Source organism: Chiloscyllium punctatum, chromosome 18 (assembly GCF_047496795.1).
Source record: "Chiloscyllium punctatum isolate Juve2018m chromosome 18, sChiPun1.3, whole genome shotgun sequence".
Lineage (NCBI taxonomy): Eukaryota > Metazoa > Chordata > Chondrichthyes > Orectolobiformes > Hemiscylliidae > Chiloscyllium > Chiloscyllium punctatum.
This window is the reverse complement of record NC_092756.1, coordinates 50,599,378-50,618,325: the sequence shown is the minus strand read 5'-3', so window position 1 is coordinate 50,618,325 and position 18,948 is coordinate 50,599,378. Positions and strand designations below refer to the sequence as shown.

Sequence of the window (18,948 nt, the reverse complement as noted above, 5' to 3'; positions counted from 1 at the left end):
GATCCCTCTCCGACTCGCACAGCTGCTGGGATGTGCCCGTCTACAATATCAATTTCTCAGCAGTTAACGATAGCCCATCAATCCAGACAAAAATCACTGGTAAACTGAGTCTATCTTCTCAGACTCGATTCAGCTACAGATATATCTGTGAGTGCGTGAGAATATATGATCGGTTATGATTGGGTCAAATTACCATGAGCTACTTGACATTACTGCAATTTCGATTCTTGCTTTGCTCAATGATTTCACCCATTGCTCGAAACAGGACAACTTTCACGTTTACACGGAACATGAAACACACCGGACTACAGGGGAAATGCACAAAGCTGAGCAGGCCGTGTCCCAAATCATACCGTGCAGCATAGTTTCAGTCACTGTGTCTGTTTTGCAGAATAAGGTTCCCAAAGAATGTTCCACCCTAAAACCGGAGGTAGCATTACAATCCGAGAAGGACAGATTACATTGTGAGGAAGGTCTGACCTCGGGGCCGGTTCGAGATGCCACTTTCCTTGCCTTTTACCTAACCGTGCAATTTGCTGCAGATTGCACCTGGACATGAGCCTCATGGATACCAACTGAGTTGGAAACCTGTGTGGGAATCGATGAGAAAAAGCGACTCAATAAAGTTTAACAAGTTCCATGGTGCTTTTTAGAAATGCAGTTTCTCTTCACCTCAATCCAAAAGGCAGTTTCCGAACATAGTAACAGAAGTCAAAAGGTAATTACCTCACCCCACCCCCACTCCGGAAGAGGTGCTAACTGCCCTTGATTGCTTTTTGTTCACGATGTGAAGAGCTCTCACGCCTGAGTCACCGTCACGTCTCTGGTTGCTGAGTGAATCACAACGAAGGACTTTCTCCAGAGCTGCAACTGCCTCACTTCCCCACTCGCCCTCCCCGTTTACATTTTCCTGCTCGTCAGTGATTTAATGAAAACCAAATGGATGCGATGTCATTCTGTAGCCTCTCTGTCGATTCCTCCGTTTCCGTTCCAACCTGGCTTAGATCTCGGGGCGCACCTTAATACTAGCGACGCTATGAAAGCACAGGTCCAGAGGTTCCTCTGAGAGTGGAATTTCTTTCATTGCTGTTGCTGATTGAATGAGCCACTAACGTGCGAACTGCTCCAAAACATGATTCAGGACCTCTGGTGCCAATTCTCACACGTTGAATAACGACAGACACCTTCCAAGTGAGGTCTTTCAGAGACGACTTTGGGATACATTTGACAGACAGACTAGTTGAGGAATCCGTGGTGCACTGTGACACCAGCACATCAGCTTCTTCCCTGTCTTTGAACCGGGCCGCCTGCGCAAGGAATGCGAATGCGGTAATGCTTTTCGTGGAAGGATCAGAAGGGGGTAACTACACTCTCAAACAGAATGGCATATGATCAGAACCAGGTTGGAGAAAAACTTTACAATGCTTTTGCACAGTAATTAAACGGAGCGGCATTGCATTGCACTACGAGCGACGATTTATTCGAGCAAACTCGAAGGCAGGTTTGCACATGGGAAAGCAAGCAAGAAAGCTCCGTTCTTGTCGATGTCAAAGGCTGCAGTTGAAGAGCAAAGCAGTTTCTGCCCACTTTCGAACTGGGGACCTTTCGCGTGTAAGGCGAACGTGATGACCACTACACTACAGAAACAAGCCTCGGTCGTCCCCGCTGCAGCTCAGTGGCATCCAGCACTGAAAGTTGAAGCCATTCGACCTTTCACCTTTCTGTTTCCGTTAGCTCGTTGATTAATGGGACTTGTTTAATTTTGGCTATGTGGTGAGCATGGACGAGATAAACCGAAGTATCTGTTTCCACGCGGTGTACCCCAATAACGTTGTGTCGCTTACACCTGCTTTAAAGAATTACGTTTTTGCGGAGCTTACCGTCGCAGTCTGTGGCAAACTCTTTTCGTCTGTTCGACTGCTCACGGGAAAGGTAGCATTGTGAAACACTGCAGAAACGAACGACTTCCTTACTTTTGCTCCGACTGACCATACTCCGTGAAAATTTCCCAGATTCTCAGTTGAGGATTTTTGCAGCTGGAAGTTACCTCAGAAACCCTGTTAATTCGTAATGTATTGAGCGAATCGCAAAACAGAAAGCATTTAACACGGAACACAAACAAAACGGGAAAACCAAATGCATTTTCAGACACAGCGAGCATGAATGCTAAATGTGAGACAGTCAGGGGGCATGAGCCATAACGTAATCACACAACTAACAACAGGGCAATTCCAAACTACTCTTTCAAACATACTGGAGCCTGAGTGCACCACCACTTCCCAGACAATGCTGCAAAGAGACAAAAAAAGAACATAATAAGAATGGGCCATAAAAAGTGAATTTCACCAATCACAGTCTCGATTAGATTACCTTTCCCTTCCGATGACTCCAGGACTGAAATGAAGGAAGTGGGAGAAATTCAATAACATATGACATCGAAATACATTGGAACGATTTTCTCATTGGCCAGAAAACCAAATAACGACGAGTCGAGTCACCGTAGGACTCTGTTTCGCAACAACGATGAAATAGCAGTCTCCATTCGGTTCCAGTAAAAGCTCAACTTGCCTGGAACAGAAAGCAACAGTAGAGCCGCTGGCGATTTTCCGCGCGGGAGGCGAACACGATCATGACAGCACAGACACTTTGGAAAATTCGGCACTTACCAACACCACAATCAATTCCCCGGGAAGCAAACTCATTTTGCTTCTGTTTTAAACAGAAATGCCGCAGGGGATCGAAACAGCATTTAAACTAGCTGCTCCGCAGAAATAGCAGCGGTGGGATTCGAACCCACATCTCTGTCGAGACTGGAGCCTTAATCCAGCGCCTTAGACCGCTCGGCCACACTACCAACGACTCCATTTTCTTGCACTTCCAATTGTGTTCCTGCATAACAACAGATGTAAACTCACGTGAAAAGGGTTCCATGATCCCTCTCCGACTCGCACAGCTGCTGGGATGTGCCCGTCTACAATATCAATTTCTCAGCAGTTAACGATAGCCCATCAATCCAGACAAAAATCACTGGTAAACTGAGTCTATCTTCTCAGACTCGATTCAGCTACAGATATATCTGTGAGTGCGTGAGAATATATGATCGGTTATGATTGGGTCAAATTACCATGAGCTACTTGACATTACTGCAATTTCGATTCTTGCTTTGCTCAATGATTTCACCCATTGCTCGAAACAGGACAACTTTCACGTTTACACGGAACATGAAACACACCGGACTACAGGGGAAATGCACAAAGCTGAGCAGGCCGTGTCCCAAATCATACCGTGCAGCATAGTTTCAGTCACTGTGTCTGTTTTGCAGAATAAGGTTCCCAAAGAATGTTCCACCCTAAAACCGGAGGTAGCATTACAATCCGAGAAGGACAGATTACATTGTGAGGAAGGTCTGACCTCGGGGCCGGTTCGAGATGCCACTTTCCTTGCCTTTTACCTAACCGTGCAATTTGCTGCAGATTGCACCTGGACATGAGCCTCATGGATACCAACTGAGTTGGAAACCTGTGTGGGAATCGATGAGAAAAAGCGACTCAATAAAGTTTAACAAGTTCCATGGTGCTTTTTAGAAATGCAGTTTCTCTTCACCTCAATCCAAAAGGCAGTTTCCGAACATAGTAACAGAAGTCAAAAGGTAATTACCTCACCCCACCCCCACTCCGGAAGAGGTGCTAACTGCCCTTGATTGCTTTTTGTTCACGATGTGAAGAGCTCTCACGCCTGAGTCACCGTCACGTCTCTGGTTGCTGAGTGAATCACAACGAAGGACTTTCTCCAGAGCTGCAACTGCCTCACTTCCCCACTCGCCCTCCCCGTTTACATTTTCCTGCTCGTCAGTGATTTAATGAAAACCAAATGGATGCGATGTCATTCTGTAGCCTCTCTGTCGATTCCTCCGTTTCCGTTCCAACCTGGCTTAGATCTCGGGGCGCACCTTAATACTAGCGACGCTATGAAAGCACAGGTCCAGAGGTTCCTCTGAGAGTGGAATTTCTTTCATTGCTGTTGCTGATTGAATGAGCCACTAACGTGCGAACTGCTCCAAAACATGATTCAGGACCTCTGGTGCCAATTCTCACACGTTGAATAACGACAGACACCTTCCAAGTGAGGTCTTTCAGAGACGACTTTGGGATACATTTGACAGACAGACTAGTTGAGGAATCCGTGGTGCACTGTGACACCAGCACATCAGCTTCTTCCCTGTCTTTGAACCGGGCCGCCTGCGCAAGGAATGCGAATGCGGTAATGCTTTTCGTGGAAGGATCAGAAGGGGGTAACTACACTCTCAAACAGAATGGCATATGATCAGAACCAGGTTGGAGAAAAACTTTACAATGCTTTTGCACAGTAATTAAACGGAGCGGCATTGCATTGCACTACGAGCGACGATTTATTCGAGCAAACTCGAAGGCAGGTTTGCACATGGGAAAGCAAGCAAGAAAGCTCCGTTCTTGTCGATGTCAAAGGCTGCAGTTGAAGAGCAAAGCAGTTTCTGCCCACTTTCGAACTGGGGACCTTTCGCGTGTAAGGCGAACGTGATGACCACTACACTACAGAAACAAGCCTCGGTCGTCCCCGCTGCAGCTCAGTGGCATCCAGCACTGAAAGTTGAAGCCATTCGACCTTTCACCTTTCTGTTTCCGTTAGCTCGTTGATTAATGGGACTTGTTTAATTTTGGCTATGTGGTGAGCATGGACGAGATAAACCGAAGTATCTGTTTCCACGCGGTGTACCCCAATAACGTTGTGTCGCTTACACCTGCTTTAAAGAATTACGTTTTTGCGGAGCTTACCGTCGCAGTCTGTGGCAAACTCTTTTCGTCTGTTCGACTGCTCACGGGAAAGGTAGCATTGTGAAACACTGCAGAAACGAACGACTTCCTTACTTTTGCTCCGACTGACCATACTCCGTGAAAATTTCCCAGATTCTCAGTTGAGGATTTTTGCAGCTGGAAGTTACCTCAGAAACCCTGTTAATTCGTAATGTATTGAGCGAATCGCAAAACAGAAAGCATTTAACACGGAACACAAACAAAACGGGAAAACCAAATGCATTTTCAGACACAGCGAGCATGAATGCTAAATGTGAGACAGTCAGGGGGCATGAGCCATAACGTAATCACACAACTAACAACAGGGCAATTCCAAACTACTCTTTCAAACATACTGGAGCCTGAGTGCACCACCACTTCCCAGACAATGCTGCAAAGAGACAAAAAAAGAACATAATAAGAATGGGCCATAAAAAGTGAATTTCACCAATCACAGTCTCGATTAGATTACCTTTCCCTTCCGATGACTCCAGGACTGAAATGAAGGAAGTGGGAGAAATTCAATAACATATGACATCGAAATACATTGGAACGATTTTCTCATTGGCCAGAAAACCAAATAACGACGAGTCGAGTCACCGTAGGACTCTGTTTCGCAACAACGATGAAATAGCAGTCTCCATTCGGTTCCAGTAAAAGCTCAACTTGCCTGGAACAGAAAGCAACAGTAGAGCCGCTGGCGATTTTCCGCGCGGGAGGCGAACACGATCATGACAGCACAGACACTTTGGAAAATTCGGCACTTACCAACACCACAATCAATTCCCCGGGAAGCAAACTCATTTTGCTTCTGTTTTAAACAGAAATGCCGCAGGGGATCGAAACAGCATTTAAACTAGCTGCTCCGCAGAAATAGCAGCGGTGGGATTCGAACCCACATCTCTGTCGAGACTGGAGCCTTAATCCAGCGCCTTAGACCGCTCGGCCACACTACCAACGACTCCATTTTCTTGCACTTCCAATTGTGTTCCTGCATAACAACAGATGTAAACTCACGTGAAAAGGGTTCCATGATCCCTCTCCGACTCGCACAGCTGCTGGGATGTGCCCGTCTACAATATCAATTTCTCAGCAGTTAACGATAGCCCATCAATCCAGACAAAAATCACTGGTAAACTGAGTCTATCTTCTCAGACTCGATTCAGCTACAGATATATCTGTGAGTGCGTGAGAATATATGATCGGTTATGATTGGGTCAAATTACCATGAGCTACTTGACATTACTGCAATTTCGATTCTTGCTTTGCTCAATGATTTCACCCATTGCTCGAAACAGGACAACTTTCACGTTTACACGGAACATGAAACACACCGGACTACAGGGGAAATGCACAAAGCTGAGCAGGCCGTGTCCCAAATCATACCGTGCAGCATAGTTTCAGTCACTGTGTCTGTTTTGCAGAATAAGGTTCCCAAAGAATGTTCCACCCTAAAACCGGAGGTAGCATTACAATCCGAGAAGGACAGATTACATTGTGAGGAAGGTCTGACCTCGGGGCCGGTTCGAGATGCCACTTTCCTTGCCTTTTACCTAACCGTGCAATTTGCTGCAGATTGCACCTGGACATGAGCCTCATGGATACCAACTGAGTTGGAAACCTGTGTGGGAATCGATGAGAAAAAGCGACTCAATAAAGTTTAACAAGTTCCATGGTGCTTTTTAGAAATGCAGTTTCTCTTCACCTCAATCCAAAAGGCAGTTTCCGAACATAGTAACAGAAGTCAAAAGGTAATTACCTCACCCCACCCCCACTCCGGAAGAGGTGCTAACTGCCCTTGATTGCTTTTTGTTCACGATGTGAAGAGCTCTCACGCCTGAGTCACCGTCACGTCTCTGGTTGCTGAGTGAATCACAACGAAGGACTTTCTCCAGAGCTGCAACTGCCTCACTTCCCCACTCGCCCTCCCCGTTTACATTTTCCTGCTCGTCAGTGATTTAATGAAAACCAAATGGATGCGATGTCATTCTGTAGCCTCTCTGTCGATTCCTCCGTTTCCGTTCCAACCTGGCTTAGATCTCGGGGCGCACCTTAATACTAGCGACGCTATGAAAGCACAGGTCCAGAGGTTCCTCTGAGAGTGGAATTTCTTTCATTGCTGTTGCTGATTGAATGAGCCACTAACGTGCGAACTGCTCCAAAACATGATTCAGGACCTCTGGTGCCAATTCTCACACGTTGAATAACGACAGACACCTTCCAAGTGAGGTCTTTCAGAGACGACTTTGGGATACATTTGACAGACAGACTAGTTGAGGAATCCGTGGTGCACTGTGACACCAGCACATCAGCTTCTTCCCTGTCTTTGAACCGGGCCGCCTGCGCAAGGAATGCGAATGCGGTAATGCTTTTCGTGGAAGGATCAGAAGGGGGTAACTACACTCTCAAACAGAATGGCATATGATCAGAACCAGGTTGGAGAAAAACTTTACAATGCTTTTGCACAGTAATTAAACGGAGCGGCATTGCATTGCACTACGAGCGACGATTTATTCGAGCAAACTCGAAGGCAGGTTTGCACATGGGAAAGCAAGCAAGAAAGCTCCGTTCTTGTCGATGTCAAAGGCTGCAGTTGAAGAGCAAAGCAGTTTCTGCCCACTTTCGAACTGGGGACCTTTCGCGTGTAAGGCGAACGTGATGACCACTACACTACAGAAACAAGCCTCGGTCGTCCCCGCTGCAGCTCAGTGGCATCCAGCACTGAAAGTTGAAGCCATTCGACCTTTCACCTTTCTGTTTCCGTTAGCTCGTTGATTAATGGGACTTGTTTAATTTTGGCTATGTGGTGAGCATGGACGAGATAAACCGAAGTATCTGTTTCCACGCGGTGTACCCCAATAACGTTGTGTCGCTTACACCTGCTTTAAAGAATTACGTTTTTGCGGAGCTTACCGTCGCAGTCTGTGGCAAACTCTTTTCGTCTGTTCGACTGCTCACGGGAAAGGTAGCATTGTGAAACACTGCAGAAACGAACGACTTCCTTACTTTTGCTCCGACTGACCATACTCCGTGAAAATTTCCCAGATTCTCAGTTGAGGATTTTTGCAGCTGGAAGTTACCTCAGAAACCCTGTTAATTCGTAATGTATTGAGCGAATCGCAAAACAGAAAGCATTTAACACGGAACACAAACAAAACGGGAAAACCAAATGCATTTTCAGACACAGCGAGCATGAATGCTAAATGTGAGACAGTCAGGGGGCATGAGCCATAACGTAATCACACAACTAACAACAGGGCAATTCCAAACTACTCTTTCAAACATACTGGAGCCTGAGTGCACCACCACTTCCCAGACAATGCTGCAAAGAGACAAAAAAAGAACATAATAAGAATGGGCCATAAAAAGTGAATTTCACCAATCACAGTCTCGATTAGATTACCTTTCCCTTCCGATGACTCCAGGACTGAAATGAAGGAAGTGGGAGAAATTCAATAACATATGACATCGAAATACATTGGAACGATTTTCTCATTGGCCAGAAAACCAAATAACGACGAGTCGAGTCACCGTAGGACTCTGTTTCGCAACAACGATGAAATAGCAGTCTCCATTCGGTTCCAGTAAAAGCTCAACTTGCCTGGAATAGAAAGCAATTGTTGAGCCGCTGGCGATTTTCCGCGCGGGAGGCGAACACGATCATGACAGCACAGACACTTTGGAAAATTCGGCACTTTCCAACACCACAATCAATTCCCCGGGAAGCAAGCTCATTTTGCTTCTGTTTTAAACAGAAATGCCGCAGGGGATCGAAACAGCATTTAAACTAGCTGCTCCGCAGAAATGGCAGCGGTGGGATTCGAACCCACGCCTCTGTCGAGACTGGAGCCTTAATCCAGCGCCTTAGACCGCTCGGCCACACTACCAACACGCCCACGCCTCCATTTTCTTGCACTTCCAATTGTGTTCCTGCATAACAGATGTAAACTCACGTGAAAAGGGTTCCATGATCCCTCTCCGACTCGCACAGCTGCTGGGATGTGCCCGTCTACAATATCAATTTCTCAGCAGTTAACGATAGCCCATCAATCCAGACAAAAATCACTGGTAAACTGAGTCTATCTTCTCAGACTCGATTCAGCTACAGATATATCTGTGAGTGCGTGAGAATATATGATCGGTTATGATTGGGTCAAATTACCATGAGCTACTTGACATTACTGCAATTTCGATTCTTGCTTTGCTCAATGATTTCACCCATTGCTCGAAACAGGACAACTTTCACGTTTACACGGAACATGAAACACACCGGACTACAGGGGAAATGCACAAAGCTGAGCAGGCCGTGTCCCAAATCATACCGTGCAGCATAGTTTCAGTCACTGTGTCTGTTTTGCAGAATAAGGTTCCCAAAGAATGTTCCACCCTAAAACCGGAGGTAGCATTACAATCCGAGAAGGACAGATTACATTGTGAGGAAGGTCTGACCTCGGGGCCGGTTCGAGATGCCACTTTCCTTGCCTTTTACCTAACCGTGCAATTTGCTGCAGATTGCACCTGGACATGAGCCTCATGGATACCAACTGAGTTGGAAACCTGTGTGGGAATCGATGAGAAAAAGCGACTCAATAAAGTTTAACAAGTTCCATGGTGCTTTTTAGAAATGCAGTTTCTCTTCACCTCAATCCAAAAGGCAGTTTCCGAACATAGTAACAGAAGTCAAAAGGTAATTACCTCACCCCACCCCCACTCCGGAAGAGGTGCTAACTGCCCTTGATTGCTTTTTGTTCACGATGTGAAGAGCTCTCACGCCCGAGTCACCGTCACGTCTCTGTTTGCTGAGTGAATCACAACGAAGGACTTTCTCCAGAGCTGCAACTGCCTCACTTCCCCACTCGCCCTCCCCGTTTACATTTTCCTGCTCGTCAGTGATTTAATGAAAACCAAATGGATGCGATGTCATTCTGTAGCCTCTCTGTCGATTCCTCCGTTTCCGTTCCAACCTGGCTTAGATCTCGGGGCGCACCTTAATACTAGCGACGCTATGAAAGCACAGGTCCAGAGGTTCCTCTGAGAGTGGAATTTCTTTCATTGCTGTTGCTGATTGAATGAGCCACTAACGTGCGAACTGCTCCAAAACATGATTCAGGACCTCTGGTGCCAATTCTCACACGTTGAATAACGACAGACACCTTCCAAATGAGGTCTTTCAGAGACGACTTTGGGATACATTTGACAGACAGACTAGTTGAGGAATCCGTGGTGCACTGTGACACCAGCACATCAGCTTCTTCCCTGTCTTTGAACCGGGCCGCCTGCGCAAGGAATGCGAATGCGGTAATGCTTTTCGTGGAAGGATCAGAAGGGGGTAACTACACTCTCAAACAGAATGGCATATGATCAGAACCAGGTTGGAGAAAAACTTTACAATGCTTTTGCACAGTAATTAAACGGAGCGGCATTGCATTGCACTACGAGCGACGATTTATTCAAGCAAACTCGAAGGCAGGTTTTCACATGGGAAAGCAAGCAAGAAAGCTCCGTTCTTGTCGATGTCAAAGGCTGCAGTTGAAGAGCAAAGCAGTTTCTGCCCAGTTTCGAACTGGGGACTTTTCGCGTGTAAGGCGAACGTGATGACCACTACACTACAGAAACAAGCCTCGGTCGTCCCCGCTGCAGCTCAGTGGCATCCAGCACTGAAAGTTGAAGCCATTCGACCTTTCACCTTTCTGTTTCCGTTAGCTCGTTGTTTAATGGGACTTGTTTAATTTTGGCTATGTGGTGAGCATGGACGAGATACACCGAAGTATCTGTTTCCACGCGGTGTACCCCAATAACGTTGTGTCGCTTACACCTGCTTTAAAGAATTACTTTTTTGCGGAGCTTACCGTCGCAGTCTGTGGCAAAATCTTTTCGTCTGTTCGACTGCTCACGGGAAAGGTAGCATTGTGAAACACTGCAGAAACGAACGACTTCCTTACTTTTGCTCCGACTGACCATACTCCGTGAAAATTTCCCAGATTCTCAGTTGAGGATTTTTGCAACTTGAAGTTACCTCAGAAACCCTGTTAATTCGTAATGTATTGAGCGAATCGCAAAACAGAAAGCATTTAACACGGAACACAAACAAAACGGGAAAACCAAATGCATTTTCAGACACAGCGAGCATGAATGCTAAATGTGAGACAGTCAGGGGGCATGAGCCATAACGTAATCACACAACTAACAACAGGGCAATTCCAAACTACTCTTTCAAACATACTGGAGCCTGAGTGCACCACCACTTCCCAGACAATGCTGCAAAGAGACAAAAAAAGAACATAATAAGAATGGGCCATAAAAAGTGAATTTCACCAATCACAGTCTCGATTAGATTACCGTTCCCTTCCGATGACTCCAGGACTGAAATGAAGGAAGTGGGAGAAATTCAATAACATATGACATCGAAATACATTGGAACGATTTTCTCATTGGCCAGAAAACCAAATAACGACGAGTCGAGTCACCGTAGGACTCTGTTTCGCAACAACGATGAAATAGCAGTCTCCATTCGGGTCCAGTAACAGCTCAACTTGCCTGGAACAGAAAGCAAGAGTAGAGCCGCTGGCGATTTTCCGCGCGGGAGGCGAACACGAGCATGACAGCACAGACACTTTGGAAAATTCGGCACTTACCAACACCACAATCAATTCCCCGGGAAGCAAACTCATTTTGCTTCTGTTTTAAACAGAAATGCCGCAGGGGATCGAAACAGCATTTAAACTAGCTGCTCCGCAGAAATGGCAGCGGTGGGATTCGAACCCACGCCTCTATCGAGACTGGAGCCTTAATCCAGCGCCTTAGACCGCTCGGCCACACTACCAACACGCCCACGACTCCATTTTCTTGCACTTCCAATTGTGTTCCTGCATAACAACAGATGTAAACTCACGTGAAAAGGGTTCCATGATCCCTCTCCGACTCGCACAGCTGCTGGGATGTGCCCGTCTACAATATCAATTTCTCAGCAGTTAACGATAGCCCATCAATCCAGACAAAAATCACTGGTAAACTGAGTCTATCTTCTCAGACTTCGATTCAGCTACAGATGTATCTGTGAGTGCGTGAGAATATATGATCGGTTATGATTGGGTCAAATTACCATGAGCTACTTGACATTACTGCAATTTCGATTCTTGCTTTGCTCAATGATTTCACCCATTGCTCGAAACAGGACAACTTTCACGTTTACACGGAACATGAAACACACCGGACTACAGGGGAAATGCACAAAGCTGAGCAGGCCGTGTCCCAAATCATACCGTGCAGCATAGTTTCAGTCACTGTGTCTGTTTTGCAGAATAAGGTTCCCAAAGAATGTTCCACCCTAAAACCGGAGGTAGCATTACAATCCGAGAAGGACAGATTACATTGTGAGGAAGGTCTGACCTCGGGGCCGGTTCGAGATGCCACTTTCCTTGCCTTTTACCTAACCGTGCAATTTGCTGCAGATTGCACCTGGACATGAGCCTCATGGATACCAACTGAGTTGGAAACCTGTGTGGGAATCGATGAGAAAAAGCGACTCAATAAAGTTTAACAAGTTCCATGGTGCTTTTTAGAAATGCAGTTTCTCTTCACCTCAATCCAAAAGGCAGTTTCCGAACATAGTAACAGAAGTCAAAAGGTAATTACCTCACCCCACCCCCACTCCGGAAGAGGTGCTAACTGCCCTTGATTGCTTTTTGTTCACGGTGTGAAGAGCTCTCACGCCTGAGTCACCGTCACGTCTCTGGTTGCTGAGTGAATCACAACGAAGGACTTTCTCCAGCGCTGCAACTGCCTCACTTCCCCACTCGCCCTCCCGGTTTACATTTTCCTGCTCGTCAGTGATTTAATGAAAACCAAATGGATGCGATGTCATTCTGTAGCCTCTCTGTCGATTCCTCCGTTTCCGTTCCAACCTGGCTTAGATCTCGGGGCGCACCTTAATACTAGCGACGCTATGAAAGCACAGGTCCAGAGGTTCCTCTGAGAGTGGAATTTCTTTCATTGCTGTTGCTGATTGAATGAGCCACTAACGTGCGAACTGCTCCAAAACATGATTCAGGACCTCTGGTGCCAATTCTCACACGTTGAATAACGACAGACACCTTCCAAATGAGGTCTTTCAGAGACGACTTTGGGATACATTTGACAGACTGACTAGTTGAGGAATCCGTGGTGCACTGTGACACCAGCACATCAGCTTCTTCCCTGTCTTTGAACCGGGCCGCCTGCGCAAGGAATGCGAATGCGGTAATGCTTTTCGTGGAAGGATCAGAAGGGGGTAACTACACTCTCAAACTGAATGGCATATGATCAGAACCAGGTTGGAGAAAAACTTTACAATGCTTTTGCACAGTAATTAAACGGAGCGGCATTGCATTGCACTACGAGCGACGATTTATTCGAGCAAACTCGAAGGCAGGTTTGCACATGGGAACGCAAGCAAGAAAGCTCCGTTCTTGTCGATGTCAAAGGCTGCAGTTGAAGAGCAAAGCAGTTTCTGCCCAGTTTCGAACTGGAGACTTTTCGCGTGTAAGGCGAACGTGATGACCACTACACTACAGAAACAAGCCTCGGTCGTTCCCGCTGCAGCTCAGTGGCATCCAGCACTGAAAGTTGAAGCCATTCGACCTTTCACCTTTCTGTTTCCGTTAGCTCGTTGTTTAATGGGACTTGTTTAATTTTGGCTATGTGGTGAGCATGGACGAGATACACCGAAGTATCTGTTTCCACGCGGTGTACCCCAATAACGTTGTGTCGCTTACACCTGCTTTAAAGAATTACGTTTTTGCGGAGCTTACCGTCGCAGTCTGTGGCAAACTCTTTTCGTCTGTTCGACTGCTCACGGGAAAGGTAGCATTGTGAAACACTGCAGAAACGAACGACTTCCTTACTTTTGCTCCGACTGACCATACTCCGTGAAAATTTCCCAGATTCTCAGTTGAGGATTTTTGCAGCTGGAAGTTACCTCAGAAACCCTGTTAATTCGTAATGTATTGAGCGAATCGCAAAACAGAAAGCATTTAACACGGAACACAAACAAAACGGGAAAACCAAATGCATTTTCAGACACAGCGAGCATGAATGCTAAATGTGAGACAGTCAGGGGGCATGAGCCATAACGTAATCACACAACTAACAACAGGGCAATTCCAAACTACTCTTTCAAACATACTGGAGCCTGAGTGCACCACCACTTCCCAGACAATGCTGCAAAGAGACAAAAAAAGAACATAATAAGAATGGGCCATAAAAAGTGAATTTCACCAATCACAGTCTCGATTAGATTACCTTTCCCTTCCGATGACTCCAGGACTGAAATGAAGGAAGTGGGAGAAATTCAATAACATATGACATCGAAATACATTGGAACGATTTTCTCATTGGCCAGAAAACCAAATAACGACGAGTCGAGTCACCGTAGGACTCTGTTTCGCAAAAACGATGAAATAGCAGTCTCCATTCGGTTCCAGTAAAAGCTCAACTTGCCTGGAATAGAAAGCAACAGTTGAGCCGCTGGCGATTTTCCGCGCGGGAGGCGAACACGATCATGACAGCACAGACACTTTGGAAAATTCGGCACTTTCCAACACCACAATCAATTCCCCGGGAAGCAAGCTCATTTTGCTTCTGTTTTAAACAGAAATGCCGCAGGGGATCGAAACAGCATTTAAACTAGCTGCTCCGCAGAAATGGCAGCGGTGGGATTCGAACCCACGCCTCTGTCGAGACTGGAGCCTTAATCCAGCGCCTTAGACCGTTCGGCCACACTACCAACGGCTCCATTTTCTTGCACTTCCAATTGTGTTCCTGCATAACAGATGTAAACTCACGTGAAAAGGGTTCCATGATCCCTCTCCGACTCGCACAGCTGCTGGGATGTGCCCGTCTACAATATCAATTTCTCAGCAGTTAACGATAGCCCATCAATCCAGACAAAAATCACTGGTAAACTGAGTCTATCTTCTCAGACTCGATTCAGCTACAGATATATCTGTGAGTGCGTGAGAATATATGATCGGTTATGATTGGGTCAAATTACCATGAGCTACTTGACATTACTGCAATTTCGATTCTTGCTTTGCTCAATGATTTCACCCATTGCTCGAAACAGGACAACTTTCACGTTTACACGGAACATGAAACACACCGGACTACAGGGGAAATGCACAAAGCTGAGCAGGCCGTGTCCCAAATCATACCGTGCAGCATAGTTTCAGTCACTGTGTCTGTTTTGCAGAATAAGGTTCCCAAAGAATGTTCCACCCTAAAACCGGAGGTAGCATTACAATCCGAGAAGGACAGATTACATTGTGAGGAAGGTCTGACCTCGGGGCCGGTTCGAGATGCCACTTTCCTTGCCTTTTACCTAACCGTGCAATTTGCTGCAGATTGCACCTGGACATGAGCCTCATGGATACCAACTGAGTTGGAAACCTGTGTGGGAATCGATGAGAATAAGCGACTCAATAAAGTTTAACAAGTTCCATGGTGCTTTTTAGAAATGCAGTTTCTCTTCACCTCAATCCAAAAGGCAGTTTCCGAACATAGTAACAGAAGTCAAAAGGTAATTACCTCACCCCACCCCCACTCCGGAAGAGGTGCTAACTGCCCTTGATTGCTTTTTGTTCACGATGTGAAGAGCTCTCACGCCCGAGTCACCGTCACGTCTCTGTTTGCTGAGTGAATCACAACGAAGGACTTTCTCCAGAGCTGCAACTGCCTCACTTCCCCACTCGCCCTCCCCGTTTACATTTTCCTGCTCGTCAGTGATTTAATGAAAACCAAATGGATGCGATGTCATTCTGTAGCCTCTCTGTCGATTCCTCCGTTTCCGTTCCAACCTGGCTTAGATCTCGGGGCGCACCTTAATACTAGCGACGCTATGAAAGCACAGGTCCAGAGGTTCCTCTGAGAGTGGAATTTCTTTCATTGCTGTTGCTGATTGAATGAGCCACTAACGTGCGAACTGCTCCAAAACATGATTCAGGACCTCTGGTGCCAATTCTCACACGTTGAATAACGACAGACACCTTCCAAATGAGGTCTTTCAGAGACGACTTTGGGATACATTTGACAGACAGACTAGTTGAGGAATCCGTGGTGCACTGTGACACCAGCACATCAGCTTCTTCCCTGTCTTTGAACCGGGCCGCCTGCGCAAGGAATGCGAATGCGGTAATGCTTTTCGTGGAAGGATCAGAAGGGGGTAACTACACTCTCAAACAGAATGGCATATGATCAGAACCAGGTTGGAGAAAAACTTTACAATGCTTTTGCACAGTAATTAAACGGAGCGGCATTGCATTGCACTACGAGCGACGATTTATTCAAGCAAACTCGAAGGCAGGTTTTCACATGGGAAAGCAAGCAAGAAAGCTCCGTTCTTGTCGATGTCAAAGGCTGCAGTTGAAGAGCAAAGCAGTTTCTGCCCAGTTTCGAACTGGGGACTTTTCGCGTGTAAGGCGAACGTGATGACCACTACACTACAGAAACAAGCCTCGGTCGTCCCCGCTGCAGCTCAGTGGCATCCAGCACTGAAAGTTGAAGCCATTCGACCTTTCACCTTTCTGTTTCCGTTAGCTCGTTGTTTAATGGGACTTGTTTAATTTTGGCTATGTGGTGAGCATGGACGAGATACACCGAAGTATCTGTTTCCACGCGGTGTACCCCAATAACGTTGTGTCGCTTACACCTGCTTTAAAGAATTACTTTTTTGCGGAGCTTACCGTCGCAGTCTGTGGCAAAATCTTTTCGTCTGTTCGACTGCTCACGGGAAAGGTAGCATTGTGAAACACTGCAGAAACGAACGACTTCCTTACTTTTGCTCCGACTGACCATACTCCGTGAAAATTTCCCAGATTCTCAGTTGAGGATTTTTGCAGCTGGAAGTTACCTCAGAAACCCTGTTAATTCGTAATGTATTGAGCGAATCGCAAAACAGAAAGCATTTAACACGGAACACAAACAAAACGGGAAAACCAAATGCATTTTCAGACACAGCGAGCATGAATGCTAAATGTGAGACAGTCAGGGGGCATGAGCCATAACGTAATCACACAACTAACAACAGGGCAATTCCAAACTACTCTTTCAAACATACTGGAGCCTGAGTGCACCACCACTTCCCAGACAATGCTGCAAAGAGACAAAAAAAGAACATAATAAGAATGGGCCATAAAAAGTGAATTTCACCAATCACAGTCTCGATTAGATTACCGTTCCCTTCCGATGACTCCAGGACTGAAATGAAGGAAGTGGGAGAAATTCAATAACATATGACATCGAAATACATTGGAACGATTTTCTCATTGGCCAGAAAACCAAATAACGACGAGTCGAGTCACCGTAGGACTCTGTTTCGCAACAACGATGAAATAGCAGTCTCCATTCGGGTCCAGTAACAGCTCAACTTGCCTGGAACAGAAAGCAAGAGTAGAGCCGCTGGCGATTTTCCGCGCGGGAGGCGAACACGAGCATGACAGCACAGACACTTTGGAAAATTCGGCACTTACCAACACCACAATCAATTCCCCGGGAAGCAAACTCATTTTGCTTCTGTTTTAAACAGAAATGCCGCAGGGGATCGAAACAGCATTTAAACTAGCTGCTCCGCAGAAATGGCAGCGGTGGGATTCGAACCCACGCCTCTGTCGAGACTGGAGCCTTAATCCAGCGCCTTAGACCGCTCGGCCACACTACCAACACGCCCACGACTCCATTTTCTTGCACTTCCAATTGTGTTCCTGCATAACAACAGATGTAAACTCACGTGAAAAGGGTTCCATGATCCCTCTCCGACTCGCACAGCTGCTGGGATGTGCCCGTCTACAATATCAATTTCTCAGCAGTTAACGATAGCCCATCAATCCAGACAAAAATCACTGGTAAACTGAGTCTATCTTCTCAGACTCGATTCAGCTACAGATATATCTGTGAGTGCGTGAGAATATATGATCGGTTATGATTGGGTCAAATTACCATGAGCTACTTGACATTACTGCAATTTCGATTCTTGCTTTGCTCAATGATTTCACCCATTGCTCGAAACAGGACAACTTTCACGTTTACACGGAACATGAAACACACCGGACTACAGGGGAAATGCACAAAGCTGAGCAGGCCGTGTCCCAAATCATACCGTGCAGCATAGTTTCAGTCACTGTGTCTGTTTTGCAGAATAAGGTTCCCAAAGAATGTTCCACCCTAAAACCGGAGGTAGCATTACAATCCGAGAAGGACAGATTACATTGTGAGGAAGGTCTGACCTCGGGGCCGGTTCGAGATGCCACTTTCCTTGCCTTTTACCTAACCGTGCAATTTGCTGCAGATTGCACCTGGACATGAGCCTCATGGATACCAACTGAGTTGGAAACCTGTGTGGGAATCGATGAGAATAAGCGACTCAATAAAGTTTAACAAGTTCCATGGTGCTTTTTAGAAATGCAGTTTCTCTTCACCTCAATCCAAAAGGCAGTTTCCGAACATAGTAACAGAAGTCAAAAGGTAATTACCTCACCCCACCCCCACTCCGGAAGAGGTGCTAACTGCCCTTGATTGCTTTTTGTTCACGATGTGAAGAGCTCTCACGCCCGAGTCACCGTCACGTCTCTGTTTGCTGAGTGAATCACAACGAAGGACTTTCTCCAGAGCTGCAACTGCCTCACTTCCCCACTCGCCCTCCCCGTTTACATTTTCCTGCTCGTCAGTGATTTAATGAAAACCAAATGGATGCGATGTCATTCTGTAGCCTCTCTGTCGATTCCTCCGTTTCCGTTCCAACCTGGCTTAGATCTCGGGGCGCACCTTAATACTAGCGACGCTATGAAAGCACAGGTCCAGAGGTTCCTCTGAGAGTGGAATTTCTTTCATTGCTGTTGCTGATTGAATGAGCCACTAACGTGCGAACTGCTCCAAAACATGATTCAGGACCTCTGGTGCCAATTCTCACACGTTGAATAACGACAGACACCTTCCAAATGAGGTCTTTCAGAGACGACTTTGGGATACATTTGACAGACTGACTAGTTGAGGAATCCGTGGTGCACTGTGACACCAGCACATCAGCTTCTTCCCTGTCTTTGAACCGGGCCGCCTGCGCAAGGAATGCGAATGCGGTAATGCTTTTCGT

At 46.4% G+C, this 18,948-nt stretch overlaps 6 non-coding genes across 6 annotated transcripts; all 6 read right to left on the bottom strand.

Annotated features, from left to right (window-relative positions):
• Positions 1–8,634: 8,634 nt before the first annotated feature.
• On the bottom strand, positions 8,635–8,716 carry trnal-aag (transfer RNA leucine (anticodon AAG)). Its single transcript has one exon. It is a non-coding gene; the product is annotated as a tRNA-Leu (tRNA).
• A 1,656-nt stretch (positions 8,717–10,372) lies between these two features.
• trnav-uac (transfer RNA valine (anticodon UAC)) lies at positions 10,373–10,445 on the bottom strand. The gene has a single exon. It is a non-coding gene; the product is annotated as a tRNA-Val (tRNA).
• Positions 10,446–11,570: 1,125 nt separating this feature from the next.
• Positions 11,571–11,652, bottom strand: trnal-aag (transfer RNA leucine (anticodon AAG)). The gene has a single exon. It is a non-coding gene; the product is annotated as a tRNA-Leu (tRNA).
• Positions 11,653–14,510: 2,858 nt separating this feature from the next.
• Positions 14,511–14,592, bottom strand: trnal-aag (transfer RNA leucine (anticodon AAG)). The gene has a single exon. It is a non-coding gene; the product is annotated as a tRNA-Leu (tRNA).
• A 1,648-nt stretch (positions 14,593–16,240) lies between these two features.
• On the bottom strand, positions 16,241–16,313 carry trnav-uac (transfer RNA valine (anticodon UAC)). Its single transcript has one exon. It is a non-coding gene; the product is annotated as a tRNA-Val (tRNA).
• A 1,125-nt stretch (positions 16,314–17,438) lies between these two features.
• Positions 17,439–17,520, bottom strand: trnal-aag (transfer RNA leucine (anticodon AAG)). The gene has a single exon. It is a non-coding gene; the product is annotated as a tRNA-Leu (tRNA).
• Between the last annotated feature and the right edge of the window lie 1,428 nt (positions 17,521–18,948).